The sequence below is a fragment of the Schistocerca cancellata genome, chromosome 6, assembly GCF_023864275.1.
Source record: "Schistocerca cancellata isolate TAMUIC-IGC-003103 chromosome 6, iqSchCanc2.1, whole genome shotgun sequence".
Lineage (NCBI taxonomy): Eukaryota > Metazoa > Arthropoda > Insecta > Orthoptera > Acrididae > Schistocerca > Schistocerca cancellata.
Window position 1 is genome coordinate 548,231,988 of NC_064631.1, and position 24,767 is coordinate 548,256,754.

The following is a 24,767-nucleotide window of genomic DNA, read 5'->3' on the forward strand; positions in this document are numbered from 1 at the left end:
GATGATAAACGGGTATTCATTGCACACATATATTATACTACAACTGACATGTGATTACATTTTCACGCAATTTGGGTGCATAGATCCTGAGAAATCAGTACCCAGAACAGCAACCTCTGGCCGTAATAACGGCCTTGATAGGCCTCGGCATTGAGTCAAACAGAGCTTGGATGGCGTGTACAGGTACAGCTGCCCATGCAGCTTCAACACGATAGCACAGTTCATCAAGAGTAGTGACTGGCGTACTGTGACGAGCCAGTTGCTCGGCCACCATTGACCAGTCGTTTTCAGTTGGTGAGAGATCTGGACAATGTGCTGGTCAGGGCGGCAGTCGAACATTTTCTGTATCCAGAAAGGCCCGTACAGGATCTGCTCCATGCGGTCGTCCATTATCCTGCTGAAATGTAGGGTTTCGCAGGAATCGAATGAAGGGTAGAGCCACGGCTCGTAGCAGATCTGAAATGTAACGTCCACTGTTCAAAGTGCCGTCAATGTGAACAAGAGGTGACCGAGACGTGTAACCAATGGCACCCCGTACCATCACGCTGGGTGATACGCCAGTATGGCGATGACGAATACACGCTTCCAATGTGCGTTCACCGCGATGTTGCCAAACACGGATGCGACCATCATGATGCTGTAAACAGAACCTGGATCCGTCCGAAAAATGACGTTTTGCCATTCGTGCACCCAGGTTCGTCGTTGAGTACACCATCGCAGGCGCTCATGTCTGTGATGCAGCGTCAAAGGCAAACGCAGCCATGGTCCGAGCTGATAGTCATTGCTGCTGCAAACGTCGTATAACTGTTCGTGCAGATGGTTGTTGTCTTGCAAACGTCCCAATCTGTTGACTCAGGGATGGAGAGGTGGCTGCACGATCCGTTACAGCCATGCGGATAAGATGCCTGTTATCTCGACTGCTAGTGGTACGAGGCCGAGGCCGTTGGGATCCAGCACGGCGTTCCGTATTACCCCCCGGAACCCACCGATTCCATATTCTGCTAACAGTCACTGGATGTCGACCAACGCGAGCACCAATGTCGCGATACGATAAACAACAATCGCGATAGGCTACAATCCGACCTTTATCAGAGTCGGACCCGTGATGGTACGCATTTCCCCTCCTTACACGAGGCATCACAACAACGTTTCACCAGGCAACGCCGGTCAACTGCTGTTTGTGTTATAGAAATTGGTTGGAAACTGTCCTCATGTCAGCACGTTGTAGGTGTCGCTACTGGCACCAAACTTGTGTGAATGCTCTGAAAAGCTAGTAATTTGCGTATCACAGTATCTTATTCCTGTCGGTTAAATTTCGCGTCTGTAGCACGTCATCTTCGTGGTGTAGCAATTTTAATGGCAAGTAGTGTATCACCTGTATTCCCGAACGGGAGAAACATTATACTTAAAAATCGGTTGTCCGGTGTCGGCGAATAAAATACGATAATGTAATGCGTGTATTAGTCCGAATTACGATGCAACGTTGCTTCGGACATTGCACCGTAATTTGGAATAACACAGGCACTGCAACATCGTAAAATTTCAAAGGTTTCTTTTACTAACATTTCCAGAGTACATTGGTATAGTGGACCTGCTGTTTCCGGTAGCTCGTTACGGAACAATTACATTTCGTTTGATTCCTTACTCCCATTTATCTTTGTATCCGTATTGCACTGAAAATATCTGCCCAACAGTTCAAATGTCGACGGTATGCGCTGTGTGTCACGTTTTGGAGCAAATGTGTTTCATTCACTCACGGTATTTGCTGTTGACAGGAGTAATGTCCACTTTACTCTCCGTCCTCAAGCTTGCATTTGTTAGTGTTCGCTTCTGTGTCGCGTCTGTTTTCCCAACAGTGCTAGTTGCAGTTAACAGTGACAAATAGCAGTATGGATAGAGATGGTCGATATGGACGGCACGTATAGGTTCACTGACTGCAATGGATGAGCGACACAAGTAACGCCGCGCAGAGCTGTTCCCGCAGCGGCGACAATCGCGCCGCAGTACTTCTGCATCTGCATAGAAGCGCAAATGATAAAAGGGATCTTTTGTGTGTTATAAATGAAGGAAGGAAGATTAAGAGTTTAAGGTCTTGTCGACAACGAGGTCATTACAGACGGTTTACGGAAGTAAGGGGAAGGAAACCGGGTGGGCTGTTCTCTACGGAACCATTCCGGCATTTGTCGTAAGTGACTCACGGAAATTCAACCGTCGTCCTCGCTAATGCAAGTCCAGTGTGCTTACTGCCCCCTCGCTCGAACTGTTATAATGGAAGATACTGGCCGTTCGAGGCATGCCGGAACACTCGATAATAAAGAGAAGTCTTCATTACGATTTGTGCCGACCATGCCACCAGTAGTCGGCGAATTGCGTGAACTCTGAGAACAAGCCAAACAACCGTTCTGAAAATCCTACAACAACAACTGCATACGTACTGTCAACAGATGGCACACTCATCACAGCACGTATACAGTGGAGTTTGAGTATTGTTTCCCACAGCAGTGTGCAGAAAACTACAACTACGCTGCTTTCGTGTCTTTCACAGACGAGGTCGTGTTTACAAGAGAAGACATCCAGAGCCAATTTCCATTCTGCAGCTGAGTGTGGGTTGATTCGAAACTTCGTGGCAGTTCTGGACCAGGACTCGTATCATTGACCTTCAGGCACACGTCACATAAATATTGACATTTTTATCGGTTGTAAACAGTAGTTAACGTATTTTATGAATATAATTGGTATAAAAGATACAGTTAATGTTCTTGAAACAACTGATATGCAGCGATAATTTAAGAGTAACATCTTTATTTAAAACATGTCTACGAAAATAAAAAAAGATCGAAAAGAGACGCGATTGTACGCCCGAGGAGGAAGGACGTACATTTACGTTACACACACTGTTATACGGAAGGCAGCCATTGAGCGGCTACACATATTTTATGTAAGTTATTCGGTATTCTGCTAAAATAAACTAATTATTGTTATCACAAAATGAATTTCTTTGTAATAGTTGTCACCTCAAATGGTCGCAGCGGCTAATTACTTTTAATAAGCATTTTTTTCAGTAATTTGCGCTGCGGGAAGCTCATCTTCCGATGCAGCCTCTGGTCGGCCATTACGCGCCTAAGTATTAATTTATTTTTCAAAGTGCTAACAGTAACTGTAAATGCGAGAGATTTCGTTGTGAGAACCTTGCGAAATTGCAACAGATAATTAATTTACGTTAAAGTTCATTTTTTAAATTATACAGATTCCATGAGTTCAGTAAGTTTTATCTTGGCCGCTCCACGGCAACAATCGAAATTCTCTCGAGCCTTACTTTGCAATCAATAAATAGAAATTAACAAAATTACATTCAATTTAGTTAACGGCAATTATATTTTAGGCATCACGTTCAAAATCTAAAGTTGGTACATCAATAACGGCGGCCCTTCAAGAACCCGTTTCATATTTACTTATGCACGTAAGTAAAAGTGATAAGAAAAGATAATATCCCTGAGAGAAAGAATCATGCTCTAACAAAAGAAAAATTCATGTTGATAAAAATGGCAACGTAACAACAGGCACAAGTGGCTACCCACCCTCACAGCTTTACTTCCCCCAGTACTTCGTCTCCAACATTCCAAACTTCACAGAAGTTCTCTTTCACACTTTAAGTCACTAACACTGCTGAAAGAAAGGATATTGCAGAGACATGGCTTATTGTTAGCCACACCCACTGTGTTTATTTTTAAGCCGGTGGAGCACTTATCCGCAAAAGGAGAAAGTACTAGATTCTAGTCCTCTTCCGGAGCACAGTCTGTGTGGTGTCACCGCCAGACACCACACTTGCTAGGTGGTAGCTTTAAATCGGCCGCGGTCCATTAGTACATGTCGGACCCGCGTGTCGCCACTGTCAGTAATTGCAGACCGAGCGCCACCACACGGCAGGTCTAGAGAGACGTACTAGCACTCGCCCCAGTTGTACGGACGACTTTGCTAGCGACTACACTGACGAAGCCTTTCTCTCATTTGCCGAGAGATAGTTAGAATAGCCTTCAGCTAAGTCCATGGCTACGACCTAGCAAGGCGCCATTAACCATTTCTAGAGAGAGTCTCACTTGTATCATCAAGAACGCTGTATACAAATGATGGATTAAAGCTAAGTATTCCAGAAGCTACGTACTTTTCTTTATAGCATTCATTACGTATCCTGTTTCAGACCTAACGCCAGCCTGCGTGAGTTGACGCGTGCATTTCGGCCTCCTCTCTCAATTAGTGTGCGTTGTGTTGGCTAATCTGCCGACACAACAGTCTGAATCTATCACTAAGTTTCACATCAGCGCACATTTCGCTGCAGAGTGAAAATTTCATTCTGGAAACCATCCCCTAGGCTGTGGCCAAGCCATGTCTTCGCGATATCGTTTCTTCCAGAGGAGCTAACACTGTGAGGTGTGCAGGAGAACTCCTGTGAAATTTGGAATCTAGGAGATGAAGCACTGGCAGAAGTAAAGCTGTGAGGGCGAGTTGTCAGTCGAGCTTTGATAGCTCTGTCGGTAGAGCATCTGAGAGCGAAAGCCAAAGGACCCTGAAGTTTTAATGTGATAGCATGTTTCAGGAGAAGGCATGTCCAGTAGTGGGACTAGCAATGAATGAAATGACGAAAACCTACCTCCACTGATGCATCTACCCTATCAATAAACGTTTGCCGTGAATATATGGAGTGGTATTGTCAATGATTGAAAATTAACACAAAGAGAACAAAAGTATTAGCGCTAGGAGGAAATAAAGAAATAAAAATTGTGCTGAATGGAGAAATATTAGAACAGAGGCAAAATTTTAAGTATCTTGGAAGCAGGACAGACACCGACTGGAAGTGCACCACAGAAATTAAAACAAGGATAGCAATGGCAAAAGAGGCGTTTTATAAGAAAAGGAGAATTTTCTACAGCGATCTCGACAGAGAACTCAGGAAGAGACTCTTAAAATGTTTTCTATGGAGTGTTTCTTCTGTATGGCGCTGAAACATGGACTTTGAGGAAGAAAGACAGACATAGGCTGGAGGCTTTTGTGATGTGGACATGGCGGAGAATGGAAAGAATAAGTTGGATGGACAGAGTAAAGAATGAACAAGCACTTAAAAGAGTGGAAGAGAAAAGACAGTTACTAGATGTTATAGAGAGAAGAAAAAGAAATTGGATTGGGCATATTTTAAGAAAGAACGATGGAATGATAAAAAAAGTTTTAGAAGGTCATGTAGAAGAGAAAAGGAAGCGAGAAAGGAAGAGATTTCAGATACTGGATGACGTGATGGACGGTAGAACATACAGCAGCCTTAAGAAGGAAGCAATGGATCGCAGAAAATGGAGTGGCAAAGGACCTGCTAATATAGCATAAAACTGATGATGATGATTGTCAACGATTACGTAATCGCCGGCCGGAGTGGCCGCGAGGTTCTAGGCGCTACAGTCTGGAACCGAGCGACCGCTACGGACGCAGGTTCGAATCCTGCCTCAGGCATGGATGTGTGTGATGTCCTTAGGCTAATTAGGTTTAATTAGTTCTAAGTTATAGGTGACTGATGACCTTAGAAGTTAAGTCGCATAGTGCTCAGAGCCATTTGAACCATTTGATTACGTAATCAGATTTTCGTGCATCCTTTCTTGGTTCCTATCTACCAATGGGCACAGCCTTCGTTAATTCACATTCAACAACCGAATAACAACGTCAACAGTCTTCACTCAGCGAACGATATGTTAGTGAAGCTTTTTTTTTCTTTATTGTTATTTTGAGCACGTTACACAAGGCGGGCTGTCAGCAGCAGAGTACGCCGCTCTTCAGCCTTCAGTTTACAATGAGTAAGACATAGAGGGGGCACAGAGAATACTAACAAAACGGCTGGCAAAACAATGTAGACACTAAAATACAAAAAAACATGGAGCCGTTCACGCTGGACGAGAAAACATCACTGACACTAGTGGACACGGCGCACAGAACATGGAGGACGGCGACGGTACACGTGAACAGTGGCAGCGTAACGGCGAACAAACACTAAACACAAACGAAGGCACACACACGATACACTGAAGGCGATGGCCTCCGGCGCGCGAATGTCCACTGTGCGTGTACGAGTCCGGGGACCTGCCAAGAGAGGAGGAGGAGGAAGGGGAGTGGGAGAGCGAGAGGGGATAGCAGAGATGCCACGGGCAGGGGAGATAGTGGGAGGGAGGAAGGGGGAGGGGGAGCCTGGGGGAAGAGGGGTGGAGGGAGGGGACGGGGGAAAAGGAAAGAAAAGGGAAGGGAAGAGAAAGGAGGGAGGGTGCCGAAGGGAAAGGACACAGGAAGAGGGGGGAGGATCAAAGTTGGTAGGAGGGGTAGATGGAGGGGAGGAGGACATCATCACGGAGGGGGAGTTGGCGGAAGCCACCTTGGGAGAGGGTAAGGAGGGTGGAGAGATGGAGACCGGGTGGGACGTGGGAATACAGGCGCGGCAGTAGGCGGGGGTTGGAGAGGATCGGGGAGACAAGCGGGTGAGGAGGATCGAGTTTACGGGAGGTGTACAGAATCCGTATCCTTTCAAGGAAAAGGAGGAGGTGGGGGAAGGGGATGAGATCGTACAGGATCCGTGTGGGGGAGGGGAGACGGATGCGATAGGCGAGCATGACGTTCAAGGATTTTGAGGGATTTGTAAAAGGTCGGGGGGGGGGGGGGGGGCGGAGATCCAATCTGGATGGGCATAACAAAGGATAGGGCGGATGAGGGATTTATAGGTGTGGAGGATGGTGGAGGGTTCCAGACCCCACGTACGGCCGGAGAGGAGCTTGAGGAGACTAAGTCAGGAGCGTGCCTTGGCTTGGATTGTCCGGAGGTGGGGAGTCCAGGAGAGGCGACGGTCGAGGGTGACGCCAAGGTACTTAAGGGTGGGGGCGAGGGCGATAGGACGGCCATAGATGGTGAGATAGAAATCAAGGAGGCGGAAGGAAGGGGTGGTTTTGCCTACAATGATCGCCTGGGTTTTGGTTAGTGAAGCTCCCAGCCGCTACTTATAAAGAATTTCTCTGCCGCACCCGTTGACCACATTCACTCGATAACGTCGACATCTTCTTTGTTATAATTCATATTATTATTTAGGATAGATACAGGGACGTGTCGCAGGACCGCTGTTGATCCGTGGCTGGTCCGCGTTGATGCCGTTTCTTTTTTGGCATTTTCTCACAATCGAGCGGCGTCTTATTGCTCCTTGATTTATTACCGTAACGAGTTGCTGACTTGCCTCCATCAATGGCAGCAGCAGCGCTTATCGATACTAGTACTGCTGTACCATCTTTGGTGTGACCGCTATATTTCCGTGTGTGAGGCAGTCGGTCGGTTGCGACAGAGCAGCGAGGAAGTCTCCACGGCGCTAGGTCACGCAAGGGCCGCTGGCAGCGTGCACGAGCGGTCGGATTTGTGAGGCACGAGCTGCGGGAGCTGCCAAGTTCGTCACCCACCAAACCTGGATATTGGAGTTGAGTAATCAGTTAACCTGTTATGAAACTTCTGTGGCATCTCTTCGTTCATTGTCGGTTGTTGCTTCCTGGGCCGTTCCTGCAAGCAGCAACGTATGGTATGCCAGAGTCGGCAAAATTTTGCAGCTGTCTTCCTGTTTGGTGTTTAACTATTGAACTGATTGTAACTTATTAGTGAAGTGCACCAGCGGCATCTTCTGCCTTGTGGCCATTAACGTTCCAGTTGCCTGCCCTGGTCGTTGGCGTAGTTTTCCGGCAGTGTGTTTTCCTTGCCGTGTTGATGCTGTCCGGCACAGTATGTAGTTCAACAGCCTTGGTGTTGTTCTTTTTTTTTTTTAGTGGCTATTGTGCCTTGACTCTATTTAGACGCCAACTGTCGAGACGTAGTGCTGCTGGTATCTTCGTCCTCGCTGATATTTTCTGTTGTCGTGCCGTTGGTCGGGTTGAAGGGAATTGATTAGGTTGCTGGTTAGTTCTTCAGCCGTCCCTAGGTCGGGTTGCCATCCGATTATTTAGTATTATGCTTGGCTGCCTGTCTCACCTAAACGTATGTTAGAGTTTCCTCCCCAGGCCGGGCCTTGGAACACTTATGAGCACCACTGTTCTGTTGTTTTGGACTGTGATTTTCTTTTCGTCTTTAGTACCGTGTGCCGGCCGGTGTGGCCGAGCGGTTCTAGGCGCTACAGTCTGGAACCGCGCGACCGCTACGGTCGCAGGTTCGAATCCTGCCTGGGGCATGGATGTGTGTGTTGTCCTTAGGTTAGTTAGGTTTAAGTAGTTCTAAGTTCTAGGGGACTGATGACCTTAGAAGTTAAGTCCCATAGTACTCGGAGCCATTTGAACCATTTTTAGTACCGTGTGAGGCCTTCAGCCGTGTATTAATTTCGTTTGTTTTAATGTTTAGTATGCGGCCTTCAGCCGAACTTCTATGTTAAATATTTGAAGGTAAGGCCTTCAGCCGTCTTAAGTTTAAATTTGAAATATCATTTGAAAATCTGAAAATTTTCCTCTCTATCTTAATGTGGTTATCCATGCCTTAAGCCTTGCATTGTTCGATGTTCAGTATATGGCCTCTAGCCGAACTTTATGTGAAATATTTTAAGATAAGGCCTTCAGCCATCTTAAATTAAAATTTGAAAGCTCATTTGTTTAAAACCTTTTAAATTTTCCTTACTGAAATTCTTGTTACCCAGGCCTTAAGCCCTCAGTTCTATTTTGTAACTAAGGCCTTCAGCCGTGTGTATTCCTTAAGGCAATTTTAATAACTTGTGTTTTGGTCTTCAGCCGTTTCTGAATTCTTTTAAGGACATGTGTGATTAAGTTTTTTAGCAAAATAATGTTTGTATCTTTCTGCAGCTAACAGCAACTGATTTGAGCCCCTTTCCTCAACCTGATCTGCTCTGTCCTGCGAACCCAGATTTTAGCTGTTATTTTCACTATGCGAGTACATAAATCAGGGCCGCACAAGGTGCATGCACCGGCGCATCGCACAGTGCAGAGTGCAGAAGACGGCTGCGCTATGTTGACGACGGTGCAGACCCCCCACTCCTCGGCTTTGCGCAACAGCGCTGCCTCTCACTCCCTTAGCTTACGTCGCTCGCGCCGCCTGTCTCGACCTGTTTCAAAGCTATTACCCTGTTGTCTTCGTCATAGCCAAATACTAATGTACACTAGGTGGAGAGCTTAGTTTGGTGTACCGGTACAGAAGAGATTTATGTTGTTGTTGTTGTGGTCTTCAGTCCTGAGACTGGTTTGATGCAGCTCTCCATGCTACTCTATCCTGTGCAAGCTTCTTCATCTCCCAGTATCTACTGCAACCTACATCCTTCTGAATCTGCTTAGTGTATTCATCTCTTGGTCTCCCTCTATGATTTTTACCCTCCACACTGCCCTCCAATGCTAAATTTGTGATCCCTTGATGCCTCAAAACATGTCCTACCAACCGATCCCTTCTTCTAGTCAAGTTGTGCCACAAACTTCTCTTCTCCCCAATCCTATTCAATACCTCCTCATTAGTTACGTGATCTACCCACCTTATCTTCAGCATTCTTCTGTAGCACCACATTTCGAAAGCTTCTATTCTCTTCTTGTCCAAACTAGTTATCGTCCATGTTTCACTTCCATACATGGCTACACTCCATACAAATACTTTCAGAAACGACTTCCTGACACTTAAATCTATACCTGATGTTAACAAATTCCTCTTCTTGAGAAACGCTTTCCTTGCCATTGCCAGTCTACATTTTATATCCTCTCTACTTCGACCATCATCGGTTATTTTACTCCCTAAATAGCAAAACTCCTTTACTACTTTAAGTGTCTCATTTCCTAATCTAATTCCCTCAGCATCACCCGACTTAATTTGACTACATTCCATTATCCTCGTTTTGCTTTTGTTGATGTTCATCTTATATCCTCCTTTCAAGACACTGTCCATTCCGTTCAACTGCTCTTCCAAGTCCTTTGCTGTCTCTGACAGAATTACAATGTCATCGGCGAACCTCAAAGTTTTTATTTCTTCTCCATGGATTTTAATACCTACTCCGAATTTTTCTTATGTTTCCTTCACTGCTTGCTCAATATATAGATTGAATAACATCGGGGAGAGGCTACAACCCTGTCTTACACCTTTCCCAACCACTGCTTCCCTTTCATGCCCCTCGACTCTTATAACTGCCATCTGGTTATATTTATATAATAACTGTAATGGTAACAATTTTAAATTTGGTTTCAACACAAATGTATCTTCCTATATGCTCTTTATTTTATTTGCAATTATGCTACTAAGATCTGGAACAAGAGATTGGCTGACAGCAATTCTGAGAGAATTTTTTAAATTACAATTAGAAATACTCGCACGCTAACTAGTTTTTGTACAAGATAAAACAGAAAAAAAAACTTTCACATACACAAGTGGAACCAAACATAGAAATAATCTTCGCTGCTTCTCTGTGTAATTTGGGAAATTCTTCCTTCGGCAAATTGTGGTAGAATTGGAGCAAACCTTTTGTATTGTAAAACACATTCTTTTGGTGAACATCACTTTGCAAATCAATTAGTTCGAAATGTAAATCTGAAGGCGCACTTTCAATATCCATCGAAAAAGGTTTCACAAAAACATCGAGAATTGGCTGCTGGGCCGGCCGAAGTGGCCGTGCGGTTAAAGGCGCTGCAGCCTGGAACCGCAAGATCGCTACGGTCGCAGGTTCGAATCCTGCCTCGGGCATGGATGTTTGTGATGTCCTTAGGTTAGTTAGGTTTAACTAGTTCTAAGTTCTAGGGGACTAATGACCTCAGCAGTTGAGTCCCATAGTGCTCAGAACCATTTGAACCATTTTTGAATTGGCTGCTGGTAGGTAATTTCCTGAAACAATAACAAAGCCAATGTTAATAAATGAAAGTAATGTAAGCTGTTGTTTCGAAGTACTAAAATGCGATAGATTTTAATTAACATGTAATGTGTACTATTGGTTTTAATGTCATGTTACACTTGCATATTTAACGCAATCACCTTTATTTAGCTGTATGTCATATACCGGCACATTACCTGGAATCGGTCGTTAAACGCATTTTCAAGGGATTGTAGCACCTCGACGTAGTTTTCAAAGCGCGCTCCTTCCGGCACAGATACTGTCAAACAAAAACATAGTACCGTTTTGATTAGAGCGGTTATAAAAATCAGGCTGTTTTAATAATGGTACAATTTATATCTCGCTTACCTAGTTCAGGAAAGTGTTGCGTATTTTTCTCTGAAAGGTTGTTTTTGAGGAGCTTCAGTTTATACTGGAAAGCGTTTATTTAGCTGATTATATCGTTGATGAGATTGTTTTCTTTTTGAAGTTTCAGACTTAAATCATTTAGGAGAGCCATAATGTCTGCTAAAAATCCTAAATCAGCTACCCATTCAGGGTCATGAAAAAGTGGCTCCGGACGTCCTTTGCTCTCCAAAAACTGAGCCACAGTGTGGCGTAGTCGAAAAATTCGGGAAATCACTTTCCCTTTGCTTAGCCAGCGCACCTCAGCGTGGTAGGGAATATCTGGGTACTCCTCTTCAAAGGAAATCAAAAATTCTTTGAACTGACGTTAAGTGAGTCCATGAGAACGAATGTACTTCACGATACGCACCACTACCTTCAACACATCTTGAAGACCGATAACTTTCACACAAAGAGCCTCTTGGTGCGCAAAACAATGAACGGAAGGTAAATTCGGTCTGTTAAGTTTTTTCCGCGGTAGGCCAATAAACCCTTTTGCTTTACCGCACATTGCTGGTGCCCCGTCTGTGGTTACGGAAAATAGCTTTTCCCAAGGGAGCCCTATTCCTTCAGCTGTCATTTCAACAGCTGCTGAAATATTCGCCCCTGTAACAGTGTCCTTCAACGAAATCATATCCAGGAGCTCCTCCGTTACATGTAGGTCGTTGTTCACGCCACGCAAAAATATTGCTAACTGAGCCGTGTCGTTAATAACCGTGGACTCATCAAGTGCGATGGAGTACGCTAGGAAGTTTTCAATTTTGGCTGCCAGTTGTTCATGCAAATTCTCAGCAATGTCGTTGATTCTCCGAAGTATTGTCATTCTGGAAAGTGGTATTCTGCTGTAAGCGGTAGGTAATGTGGGATTCGTTGTCTCTACAACGTCCAACATAATGTTTTTTATTAATGGCCCGTCCATAAATGGCCTCCCAGCTCTTGCTAAACGTAGAGCAACTTTGTAACTAGCTCTGAGAGTCCTTGCGCAACACCCCTCATCTTCTTCACCCTAAAGTAGAGAAAAAAAGATATGTTAGAAATAATTTATGCGAAAACGAAACTAAGGAATCTAAACAAATGTTACTTCGTTTCGCATGACCATTAACCAAAATATACATGCTAAAGTACTTGCAACAAACCTCGTTTGTAGATACAGAATTCTCTTCTGCAAGAGTTTGCAACTTCCTTAATTCTTCCTCTCTGGCATCCCCTGTTATATCACTATACTTTTCTGAATGCAATTTGCTGTAGTGCCTGCCTTTTAATAGACGATTTTCTGACACACGTAATTAGTGTACCGCAGATTAGACATTTGGCTTTATCGCCACAACGCACAAAAAAGTAGGAGAGTTCCCATTCCGGTGTAAATTGACTTTCGGCAATTTTCCCTTTTTTTGGAGCAGATGGTTCCATTATTCCGGTAATTGTCTTGCGCTTACGTATTCCAATGTTGACTAAGCCGTCTGGCAGCGCATTCGGCAGCGCACAGCGTCGGCCTCACCTAGCAAGCCGAGTTGAGGCGAAGTATGCCGAGTTGAACCGATGCACTGTGCAGGCACTCGCTGCACCTCGCTTTGCACGCGTGTGGTTTTCCGTGTTTGTGCGGCACTGACATAAATGGTCTGGCGGATAGGGTAGACAGCAATCTGGGGTTGTTTGCTGATGATGCTGTGGGGTACGAGAAGATGTCGTCGTTGAGTGAACGAAGGAGGATACAAGATTACTTAGACAAAATTTCTGGTTGATCTGATCAATGGCAGCCTGCTCTAAATGTAGAAAAATTTAATTCCATATTAATTAGTAAGAAAAACAATCTCACAATATTAGACTACAGCATTAGTTGTGCTGCTTGACATCATGTGGTTTAAATATCTGTAAAGAGGTATAAAATGAAATGAGCATGTGAGGATTGTGGTAACGAATTCTCATGGTCGACTTCGGTTTAGTGGGAGATTTTTGTGAAAGTGCGTCCCATGTGCACAGGAGACCGCATCTAGGACGCTAGTGCCACCTTATCTTGAGTAATGCTCGAGTGTTTGGGATCCGCAGTTCGGAAGCTGGCTGCTAGGTTCGTCACTGGTAGGTTCGAGCAACGCACAACTATTAAAGAAGTGCTTCGGGAACTCAAATGGGAATCCCTGGAGGGAAGGCGACGTTCTTTTCGAGGAACACTGTCGAGAAAATTTAGAGAACATCATTTGCAACTGACTGCAGAACGATTCAGCTGCCGCCAACATACATTTCGCGTAAGGATCACGAAGATAAAATACGAGAAGGCTCATACGGAGGCATACAGACAATTGTTTTTCCGTCGGACTTGTTGCGTGTGGGATAGAAAAGGTAATGACTGATTGTGTTACAGTTTAACCTTCGTCGTGCATCGTAGGTGGCTTGCGGAGGACGGAAGTAGATGCAGATGTAAAACATACGAAATTCCCAATAAACAGAAACCGAGCGAGGTGGCGCAGTGGTTAGGACGCTGGACTCGCATGCGGGGGGACGACGGTTCAAACCCGCGTCCGGCCATCCTGATGTAGGTTTTCCGTGATTTTCCCTAGATCGCTTCAGGTAAATGCCGAGATGGTTCCTTTGAAACGGCACGGATCTCGCTGTTTGGTACCCTCCCCCAAATCAGCCAACCATAAACAGAACGGAGTCGGATGCGAAACATTCATTCATCATGTCCTGTCACAATTCCAAGGATACGTATGGCAGAAAATGCGTCATCCTGTGTGGCTTCCACAAAATGGAGCGCCAGCATACATTATCTACATCTACGTCCACATGATTACTCTGCTATTCACAATTAAGTGCCTGGCAGAGGGTTCAATGAACCACCTTCAAGCTCTGTCTCTACCGTTCCACTCTCGAAAGGCGCCCGGGAAAAACGAGCACTTAAATTTTTCTGTGCGAGCCCTGATTTCTCTTATTTTATCGTGACGACCAATTCTCCTTATGTAGGTGAGTGCCAACAGAATGTTTTCACAATCGAAGGAGAAAACTGGTGATTGAAATTTCATGAGAAGATCCCGTCACAACGAAAAACGCCTTTGTTTTGGTGATTGCCAGTCCAATTCACGTATCATGTCTGTGACACTATCTCCCCTGTTTCGCGATAATACAAAACGGGGTACTCTTCTTTGTACTTTTTCGATGTCATCCATCAGTCCCACACCACACAGCAATACTCCAGAATATTGGGGACAAGAGTGGTGCGTTCTGCCAATGAATCGCAGTCTTTGGTTATCTCTACCCACAACATTATCTGTGTGATCGTTCCAGTTTAGGGTATTTGCAATTGTAATCCCTAAGTATTTAGTTGAATTTACAGGCTGCAGATTTGTGTGACATATCGCGTAATCGAAATTTACCGGATTTCTTTATTCTTCCTATTTTTCTTTATTCAGGGTCAATTGCCACTTTTCGCACCATACAGATATCTTATCTACATCATTTTGCAATTCGTTTTCGTCATCTGATGACTTTACAAGACGGTAAATGACAGCATCATCTGCAGACAATCTGAGACGGCTACTGAGATTGTTTCCTATGTCGTTAATATATATCAGGAACAATAGGGGGCCTATTACACTTTCTTGGGGAGCGCCGGATATTATTTCTGTTTTACTCGATGACTTTCCGTCTGTTACTACGCACTGTGACCTTTCTGACAGGAAATCACGAATCCAGTCGCATAACTGAGGCGATATTCCATAGGCACGCAGTTTGGTTAGAAGACGCTTGTGAGGAACGGTGTCGATAGCCATCTCGAAATCTGAACATATGGAATCAGTTTGACATCCCCTGTCGATAGCACTCATTGCTTCATAAGTATAAAGAGCTAGTTGTCTTTCGCAAGAGCGATATTATCTGAATCCGTGCTGACTACGTGTCAATAAATCGTTTTCTTCGAGGCACTTCATAATGCTCGAATACAGTATATGTTCCAAAACCCTACTGCAAATCGACGTTAGTGATATGGGCCTGTAATTCAATGGATTACTCCTACTTCCCTTTTTGGGTATTGGTGTGACTTGAGCAATTTTCCAGTCTTTAGGTACGGATCTTTCTATGAGCGAGCGGTTGTATATAATTGCTAAATTTGAAGCTACTGTATCAGCATACTCTGAGAGGAACCTGACTGGTATACAATCTGGACCGGAAGCTTTGTTTTTATTAAGTGACTTAAGCTGCTTTGCGACACCGAGGATATCTATTTCTATGGTTCTCATCTTGGCAGTTGTTTTTGATTGGAATTCAGGAATATTTACTTCGTCTTCTTTGGTGAAGGAGTTTCGGAAAATCGTGTTTAATAACCCTGTTTTAGTGGCACTGTCATCAGTGACTTCACCGTTGTTAACGCGCAGTGAAGGAATTGATTGCGTCTTGCCACTGGTGTGCTTTATATATGACCAGAATCTCTTTGGGTTTTCTGCTAGGTTCTGAGACAGAGTTTCGTTGCAGAAATTATTGAAAGCATCTCACATTGAAGTGAGCGCTTTATTTCGAACTTTTGCAAAACTTTGCCAGTCTTGGGGATTTTGCGTTCTTTTAAATTTGGCATGCGTTTTTCACTGCTTCTGCGACAGCGATCTGATCCTTTTTGTGTACCATGGGGGATCACTACCATCACTTATTAATTTATGTGGTGTATAACTCTTAATTGCTGTCGATAGTATCTCTCTGAAATCATTCCACAACTTTTCTACGCTTACATCAGATCGGAAGGAAAGCAGACTGTCTCTTAAAAACGCGTTAAGAGAATTTTTATCAGCTTTTTTAAATAGATATACTTTGCGTTTCTTTTTGATGGTTGTAGGAATTACGGTATTCAGCCTAGCAGCTACATCCTTGTGGTCGCTAATCCCTATATTCGTCATGATACTTGATGTTAAGTGCGGAGGTCATCCGCCTTCGTCCGCTTGGTCACCGCACACGACACTAATGGCCTTCTTCTTCTAGTGGCATGGGAAGACCCTTCTCCGGTCGATACTTTCATGGATCCCCTTGTTGACACTGTCGCTGCCACGGAAACAGTAACCCAAACTCCAATGTCTCTTGAGCATGCAAGACATTCGCTGGTGCGCCACTGAACACTCTGCCGTGGTCATGGTGGTTGGCATTTTGATCAGTACCTGTAAGGGAACAGCTTTGCATTTGTTACGTGCTGTGCTGTTCACTAAGGGTGGCTGCATATTACAACATGCTTCATTGTTATGAACGTATTTTACGAGGAACAAAGGTAATTGGTGTGACAAACCGAATAACTTATGAATACGTTATTACCCTGTAATGAGCCACCGGAGCTACTAGTTCCTTATGCCAAAATACTCCGAATATGGCCCTGAACAATCGCAGTTTTCGTCGGTGTTTTTTTGGCTCACTCTGTAAACAATACTAACTGAAAGTCACAAATCTCTTGGCATTTCACACTTAACTTATCATATTTGTAATTTCTGGTTACGTTTTCCGTAAACTGAGCAGAATACTGGAAGTACAAAAGCAACTATAAGCCACACCAAATTTGTATACTGTATTATGTGCGTGTACTCGGTTTCTAGTGAATCAGCTGGTCATTTCACAACGGAAATATATTTACAATAAGGAAAGAATGCACGGTTGATGTAAGGATTTTAAAATTTTGGTAATCTTGTAATCAGTGAACCAAAGTTCCTGAAGAATTTCTGGCTTACTTGTGTTAGCGCTGACATAGTTCCAGTCCTCTTTCTAACTTTCTCGAACTCTGTTTATCACCTATCGTACAATAGCGGACAGTAGAACTGTTATATTTGGTAAAATTCCTCTAGATGAAGACTCTTCTGCCAAATAGTCTACTGTTCAGTAAAAAAACATTTCTGGATGAGCTGGTATCTACAAAAAGAACTATGTCATTTTTTTCCAATTATTTTCCACTGACTCATGCACTATGTCCTCTGAAAAACAGTTCATTTTAGTTTCCCGAGTTGGATTGTCCATTGACTGTAATTCACCATTAAAATCAATTATGATTTACATATTGAAATAACCTGAATGTCCCTCGACAGTCAGTGCTTCTTTTAGGGCGACAGCCCCTGCTGTAAATATGGACGATTTATTGGGAAGTAGAGATCGGCGGTTATTGGTACCTGTGTGGTAGCTAGAAAGGATGTCGAACAAACCATTTCCGAATCAAATGTCCTACAGTCCAATCCCTATGATACTGTTCCCCGTAAAATCGTAACGCAGGACGTCGTTGGGTCAACTTAAGGCCTTTTAGGGATCGTCTGCTTTGGGTCTCATATTTAATTATGTGCTTTGAGCAGTGTGTTGCGAAACACTTTTACCTGCACCAGAAGTGTACTCTGTCCCCAGATCTGACTCAGAGAGCCGCCCGCTTTGCTGTACGGAACGAGCAGGAACCCGATTTCCTCGTTCCGTGATGAGCTGTAAACGTGCAATACCTTGTCAACTGTTTGTGCTTTCACCGTCCTTCAACCACTTCCCATACACGCTCGCGAACAACCGACCAGCATTGCCGTTTCCAAGACGCTGGTTCCCAGGTGTCGGATCATATCATTTCCCCATCTGTCAAAATCGCTTACGTCAGAGTATTTCCCCATTTGCGGCCTGTATCGTTGCTAGAATTATTCCTCTTTCGTTCTCCGCTACACATACAGTCAGTTCCACAAGAAAGTGTACAACATAATTTTAAATGTAACGTCTCGAAACTGTAATCAACGCGCTTTTGCTCAGTGTATAGATAAACAGTGTGAGAGTTGAATGTTTTGTTTTGTCAGTTCCAGTTTAAAATGAGTGCAAAATATCTGAAGCGTCATGAGGCTGCACAAAAACGTGCAATATTTATCAGAAATGCCTTCTGAATTCGCTTAAGAAGCTATATGTTTCGAACGAAGTAAACGGGGTGCTTCAAGAGGATAATTATGCGAAACATCTTAGCCGTCTCTGTACAGCGTGGAAACAAGACAGTGGGGCGTCAACGATGGGTTGGCCTGCAATGTCTCCGGATGCAAATCTGATCGAATATGTTTGGTAGTATATTAAGATGAAGCTTAAAGGAAAGCCGATATATACTTTGAAGCAGCTGTCAGATAAAATCAGAACGATATGGAGATTGTGCCCTGGAGAATGTGCAGAAAATCTTGTGAAAAGCATGCCAAAAAGGCGCCAGGCTATAATCGATAGTGGCGGCAATTGGATTATCATTAGGTAATTCTGCAATTAGTAATAACATGTATTTTCAAGTAAAGATATATTTATAATAGCGTCTTTTATTTCGTACAGATAACGGCGTACACTTTCTTGTGGAACTGACTGTTGGTACACAGGTCACTGTGGCCAATGGTGATAATGTTTTGCCACATCAATGAAAATCAATGAAAAATCGTGGGCGTATGATACACCTTTATTGTTGACATGCAATAGATTTCTAGTGGATGGTTCAAATGGCTCTCCTGTGGGACTTAACATCTGATGTCATCAGTCCCCTAGAACTTAGAACTACTTAAACCTAACTAACCTAAGGACATCACACACATCCATGCTCGAGGCAGGATTCGAACCTGCGACCGTAGCAGCAGCGCGGTTCCAGATTGAAGTGCCTAGAACCGCTCGGCCACAGCGGCCTGCTTTGTAGTAGAAACTAACATAAAGAAGAGGACTTGGAATTACACCTTCAGGTGACCCACACGGGAGTATTCTGCGACCAACTAGTTTACTTTTGAAATATCTAAAACACGTTCTTCTCTCCAATAATAATGATTTGATGCAAAAGACGAAACAGGCAGAAAGACTCTTTCGTGACAGAATACGAACTACCACATTACAAGCCCCCACGACTCTGACGAGTAATGCCGAGAAGTATTGTTTCTTTCCTAATTGCAACATGAATTTAATTTTTCCTTTCTGAAACCATATCAGAATTTGTCTGGGAGCTTCTACGATTCCACGCACCGTCTCAGACTGTTCTTTATAATCTTTTATAGAGTTGCAGCCTGACAGATGCAACGCACCTTTCCTTACCGACAGAAAAAAATCTTGGAAAGACATTTACACGTTACAGAAACGTATTCAATGTATTTAAGAACAGTTTGTCTCGGAAAATGTACGTCACAAGTGCGACGGCACGATGGAGTTGCCAGTATAAAACTCATTAAGTAAAAATGAATTATCGTGAATAACCTTCTGACATTCTTCTTTACCAGCAAATGCCACCGCATTTATTTCCTCCTGGCACTGGTGGCTATTGTACATCTTCATTGTTTGTAAGAATTCTCTGACGGTGAAAATACCGTATTGACTGCCACGTGGAAACCGTGGTAACGGGTGTTAGACTTCATGAAAAAGAATGTACAGGTTTGACTTTGTATGAAACAAGTATTTAAACAACACGATACGATATAGCACTTGGCCGTTCTGCTCTCAAACAATGAGCGCACAATCCTTAACAACTTTATCTGATACAGAGAAAAATTCACACAGCAAATGAATGTGATCAATTATAGCATTCTATAAATGTCTTACAGACACCATTTGAATAAAATTAACCGTATTTTTCAGTAGATAGTACATTAGGAAGAGACCCCGGAAACATACCTCCTATCATGTCGTCTTTAAGAGCTGAAGTGACACACCAGAAGAGAAGTTCTATTTTCACAATATTTTGTTATAAGAAAACTGAAAGTGTCGCAGAGAGTGCCTTTTAACTCCTCGCTTGGAATGTCTATGCCCTATATTCAATATTATATTCAGTATGGGCTCTTAATACATTATATGTTTTATGAAATATTTTTCTTTAGATACTAATGGGTTTATCTTAATAATTTACCAAAAAGTGAAAAATTGACACTTAAAACAAGATACGCTTCATTCGCAGACAACTCACTTGCAAGATTCAGCTGAAGTTAACTAAGAGCAATGGGGTATAGTCTTTAGATTGAGTTAGAAATGATTTATTTTAGCTGCACTTTGCTTTACAAGTGAACAGTAATTACTTTTGGTGGAGCAAGTTTGAGCGTTTACTGGCTCGCTCAGAAAGACTACAATTGTTTTAGCTTCGGTCCGAATAAGTATTTTGATTTGTTTACCCGTTCAAGTGTGGGATCAGAGAAAACGCACCATAAAACCATGATCTGAACCTTCAGACTCCCATGTTCTGAATAATTTGATTACAAAGTTTCTGAATAATTTATACAATTACATAAAAATGACAAATAATATACAATAACTTATCAGCTTGTTAAAAAAGGAAAAAATTATAATATTTATTGGGTGGTTGGTTTAAGGATTAAAGGGACCAAACTGCAGAGGTCATCGGTCTCTATATTTATTTCGTGAAAGACCATACACTACGTTTTGTACAAAATCGCTTTGGTATTCATCTCTACCATGTTTTACAAATTCGACATTTCTTGTCCGTTTTCTTTTTTTAATTTTCATAATTGAAGCCTACTGTGAGTCTGTGTTTCAATCTGACTCACCAGAATCAGAAGGTCTGCTAACGTCGCCTTGGGTGACGGTGGATTGGTTACCATCTTGGGTAGTGCATTCAGCGAAATTTCCCTCCATGCTCAATTGTCCAAGATACTACCCAAGTTGTTTTCTTGGTTTACTAAACATCTCGCTTTTTATCTGTTTGCGTGTTACCAGGGATCTTTGTGTTTTATGTTCTCAGTGAATCAGAAAGTTCCGTCATATTTACAACAATCTTAAAGTTTCTACAAACATTTTACACTCAATAGTTTAAGACTGGTATTTACATTAACAGTTTATCCATTATACAATAAGTTTGCTTGCATGGCCATCATCCGCAGCAAGCACAGAAATATTAGTTTTGTAAATACAAACCGCCTTTTCTTGCATTAAGAGAAAGGCTGTTTTTATTTACAAAACAAATATATCATCTGTACAGACATTTCTATGACTTCCGAAACCGACATGGACTTGATACGTGCATTCGTTTATTTAGTTTCTCCCTTTCTTTATGTAAATTCACGTATTTATTTATTTATATCACTTTACACTCCAATGGGACAGCCTTGTTCGTTCCCACGACACTCAAACGACTTTATTGCCGCGGGTTTTACGAATGTGGATCAACACCAAAACAAACCACTCAGTAACTATCATGATAGCACAGATGTGCCTGTCCTACTTGGTAAATACACTACTGGCCAATAAAATTGCTACACCAAGAAGAAATGCAGATGATAAACGGGTATTCATTGGACAAATATATTATATTAAAATTGACATGTGATTACAATTTCACGCATAGATCCTGAGAAATCAGTACCCAGAACAACCACCTCTGGCCGTAATAATGGCCTTGATACGCCTCGGCATTGAGTCAAAGAGACCTTGGATGGCGTGTACATGTACAGCTGCCCATGCAGCTTCAACACGATACCACAGTTCATCAAGAGTAGTGACTGGCGTATTGTGACGAGCCAGTTGCTCGGCCACCATTGACCAGACATTTTCAATTGGTGAGAGATCTGGAGAATGTGCTGGCCAGGGCAGCAGTCGAACATTTTCTGTATCTAGAAAGGCCCGTACAGGACCTGCAACATGCGGTCGTCCATTATCCTGCTGAAATGTAGGGCTTCGCAGGGATCGAATGAAGGGTGAGCCACGGGTCGTAACACATCTGAAATGTAACGTCCACTGTTCAAAGGGCCGTCAGTGCGAACAAGAGGTGACCGACACGCGTAACCAATGGCACCCCATACCATCACGCCGGGTGATACGCCAGTATGGCGATGACGAATACACGCTTCCAGTGTTCGTTCACTGCGATGTCGCCAAACACGGATACGACCATCATGATGCTGCAAACAGAACCTGGATTCATTCGCAAATATGACGTTTTGCCATTCGTGCACCCAGGTTCGTCGTAGAGTAAGCGATCCTGTCTGTGATGCAGCGTCAAGGGTAACCTCAGCCATGGTCTCCGAGCTGATAGTCCATGCTGCTGCAAGTACACTTTAACTACAAAACATAATAAAATAGTTAGTACATGTAGTGACTACACAGCTTGTCTACTTATATACGAGGACAGGGTACAAGTGGTGGCAGCCGATAACAAATTCTGTAAGTTGCGTAAGCGGGTGACTGAATTGTACGGCCTTACAACACAGTGTAGACTCAAATGTGACTTCGGCATGTACTAGTGATGCAATGATTCTTGATGGCATCACGCAATATGTGGTTGATTCGGGAACAGATTCTTAAATACCCGGACCTCCCCTTGCAATAGGTTCTGTAGATTCTCGACTATCAAGACTCCTGTGAAAGCAGAGCACACAGTTTTGAGGTAGCGCCTGTTTGTTCTCTAGATAGCTGCGACTGACAGGCCTCGCAGCCGGCTCGCAAACTGTGGACCGGCTTGACACAGCCACAGCTCTTACGTAAATACGTTTCGCGTCCGGTACAAGGTGTGATGTCGTGCCCTTGCTATAATACGGCACATGATAGCCAATCTTGACCCTCGGATGAAGTGACTTGCCTTTGGGGCAAACGGAGATATGTACAGTATGTGTGCTTACAGAAGCGTAAGAGACTCCCTCCTGCCACTCCTTCACGCAGATCTGTGTCACAAACAGTGTCTAATGTTTTCCAAGCCCCACAGTGACGTTAGTGCAAAACAACAGTGTAATAGCCGTTCAGGGAATGCTCCCAACTCATCTGCGGTGCTACGTGAGGAAAACTAACTTTTTGTCTCTCTTACAACCAGTCCGTTTGCAACTTGACACTGGCTCTTCAGTGATTTTGCTTAACTGTAGCCGCGTGGGATTAGGCGAGCGGTCAGCCGACACGGTAGCTCAGCGTGTTCGGTCAGAGGGTTAGCTGCCCTCTGTAATAAAAAACTGAGTTAATCGATCAACAACGAACTTAAACGGATGTCTCACGACGTCCGCCCCGAGTAGATGCAATGAACAAAAGCGAACAAAATGACACTTAAGGAAAAAAAAAACGGTCTAAGACGCTGCAGTCGTGGACTGTGCGGCTGGTCCCGGCGGAGGTTCGAGTCCCCCCTCGGGCATTATCCTTAGGATAATTTAGGTTAAGTTGTGTGTAAGCTTAAGGACTGATGACCTTAGCAGTTAAGTCCCATAAGATTTCACACACATTTGCACTTTTTTTTCTTTGCTTAACTATAGCACTTACGAATTGCTTGGCAGTCCTAAGTTGTGGCCATCGCTGACGGCGTATAACGGCCAAGACATTGCTGTCTTGGATAGCTGTACCCTTCCTGCAACTTCCTAAAGTGTGACAAAGACAGTAACTTTCACAGCGCTTTCCTCCTGAAACAGTGCTAATATATTTGCTCTAGACCCTTTTCGTTCACTTGGGTTAAGCATTCAGAATAATGTATTTTCTATTTCTTCCTTTGATCCTCAGTACAGTGTTGCTTAGTTGTATGCAGAATTTCAAGATTTGTTTACTGAGGGCTTAGGCAAAGCCAATATTTTGTTTCTCACGTCACAATGAAGGATAATGTACAGCCATATTTTGTTAGGGCTCCTCCTGTCCCTCTGCTCTTCGGGAACATGTGGCTCAGGAACTTACTGCTTTGCAGGCCAATTGGGTCGTAGCACCCATTCCTGCCTGCCAGTCAGTGGGCATGCCCTCTTGTTGTTCTAAAGAAGCTGTCCGGCAGACTCCGGTTGTGCGCCGATTTTGAGAAAACTGTGAGTCCTCAGACAGTCATTGAAATGTATCCCTTATTGCACCCAGAAGAATTGATGGATAAAGTGGGTGCCAGTCATTACTTTTGCTAAATTGATTTGCGCGACGCTTACTTGCAGATATCTCTGGTTGAGCAGTAGCAACAAGTCTTTGTCATTAACATTCTTCTCGGTCTCTTCAAATTTTTGAGATTGAGATTTGGTAGTGTTTACGCACCCGCCACATGTCAATGCTTTCTGGAGCAGCTGATTGCAAATGTTCCTTTTTCCTAGATTAATTAGATGATATTGCCAGCTCAGGGTATACTCCGGAAGAACACATTAGGAATCTTCACAATCTGTTTCAAGTGTTGTCTGGAGCTGGTCTCAAATTGGACACAGACAAATGTGTGATTTTTTAGATTGAACTTGAGTACTTAGCTCATGTCATTAACAGCTAAGTGTTTACCCATTGCATCCATTTAGTTTGCTATCCGCGGCCTTTCACCCCCAAGCAATGTGCGGGAATTGCAGTCTGTGTTAGGGAAGCTCACATATTACATCCGATTCATTTCTACCGCTGTTCAAACCGCGGCTCCCTTGTGCTGCTTGCGCAGGAAGAGTGTTCCTTTTAGTTGGTCCAATGAGTGTCAGTCTGCTTTCCAAACGTTGAAAGATGTTTTGTCTACTGATCGATGCCTTGTTCAAATTGATCCAGCCAAAACTGTGCTCTTGGCTGTGTATGCTTCCTCTTACTGCATCGATGAAATTTTGCAGCATAAATTTGGCACTATTGACATGCTGATTGCCTTCGAAGTTGATCAAAGGTCTGTGTAATTATTCACAAACTGAGAAGGAGACTCTCG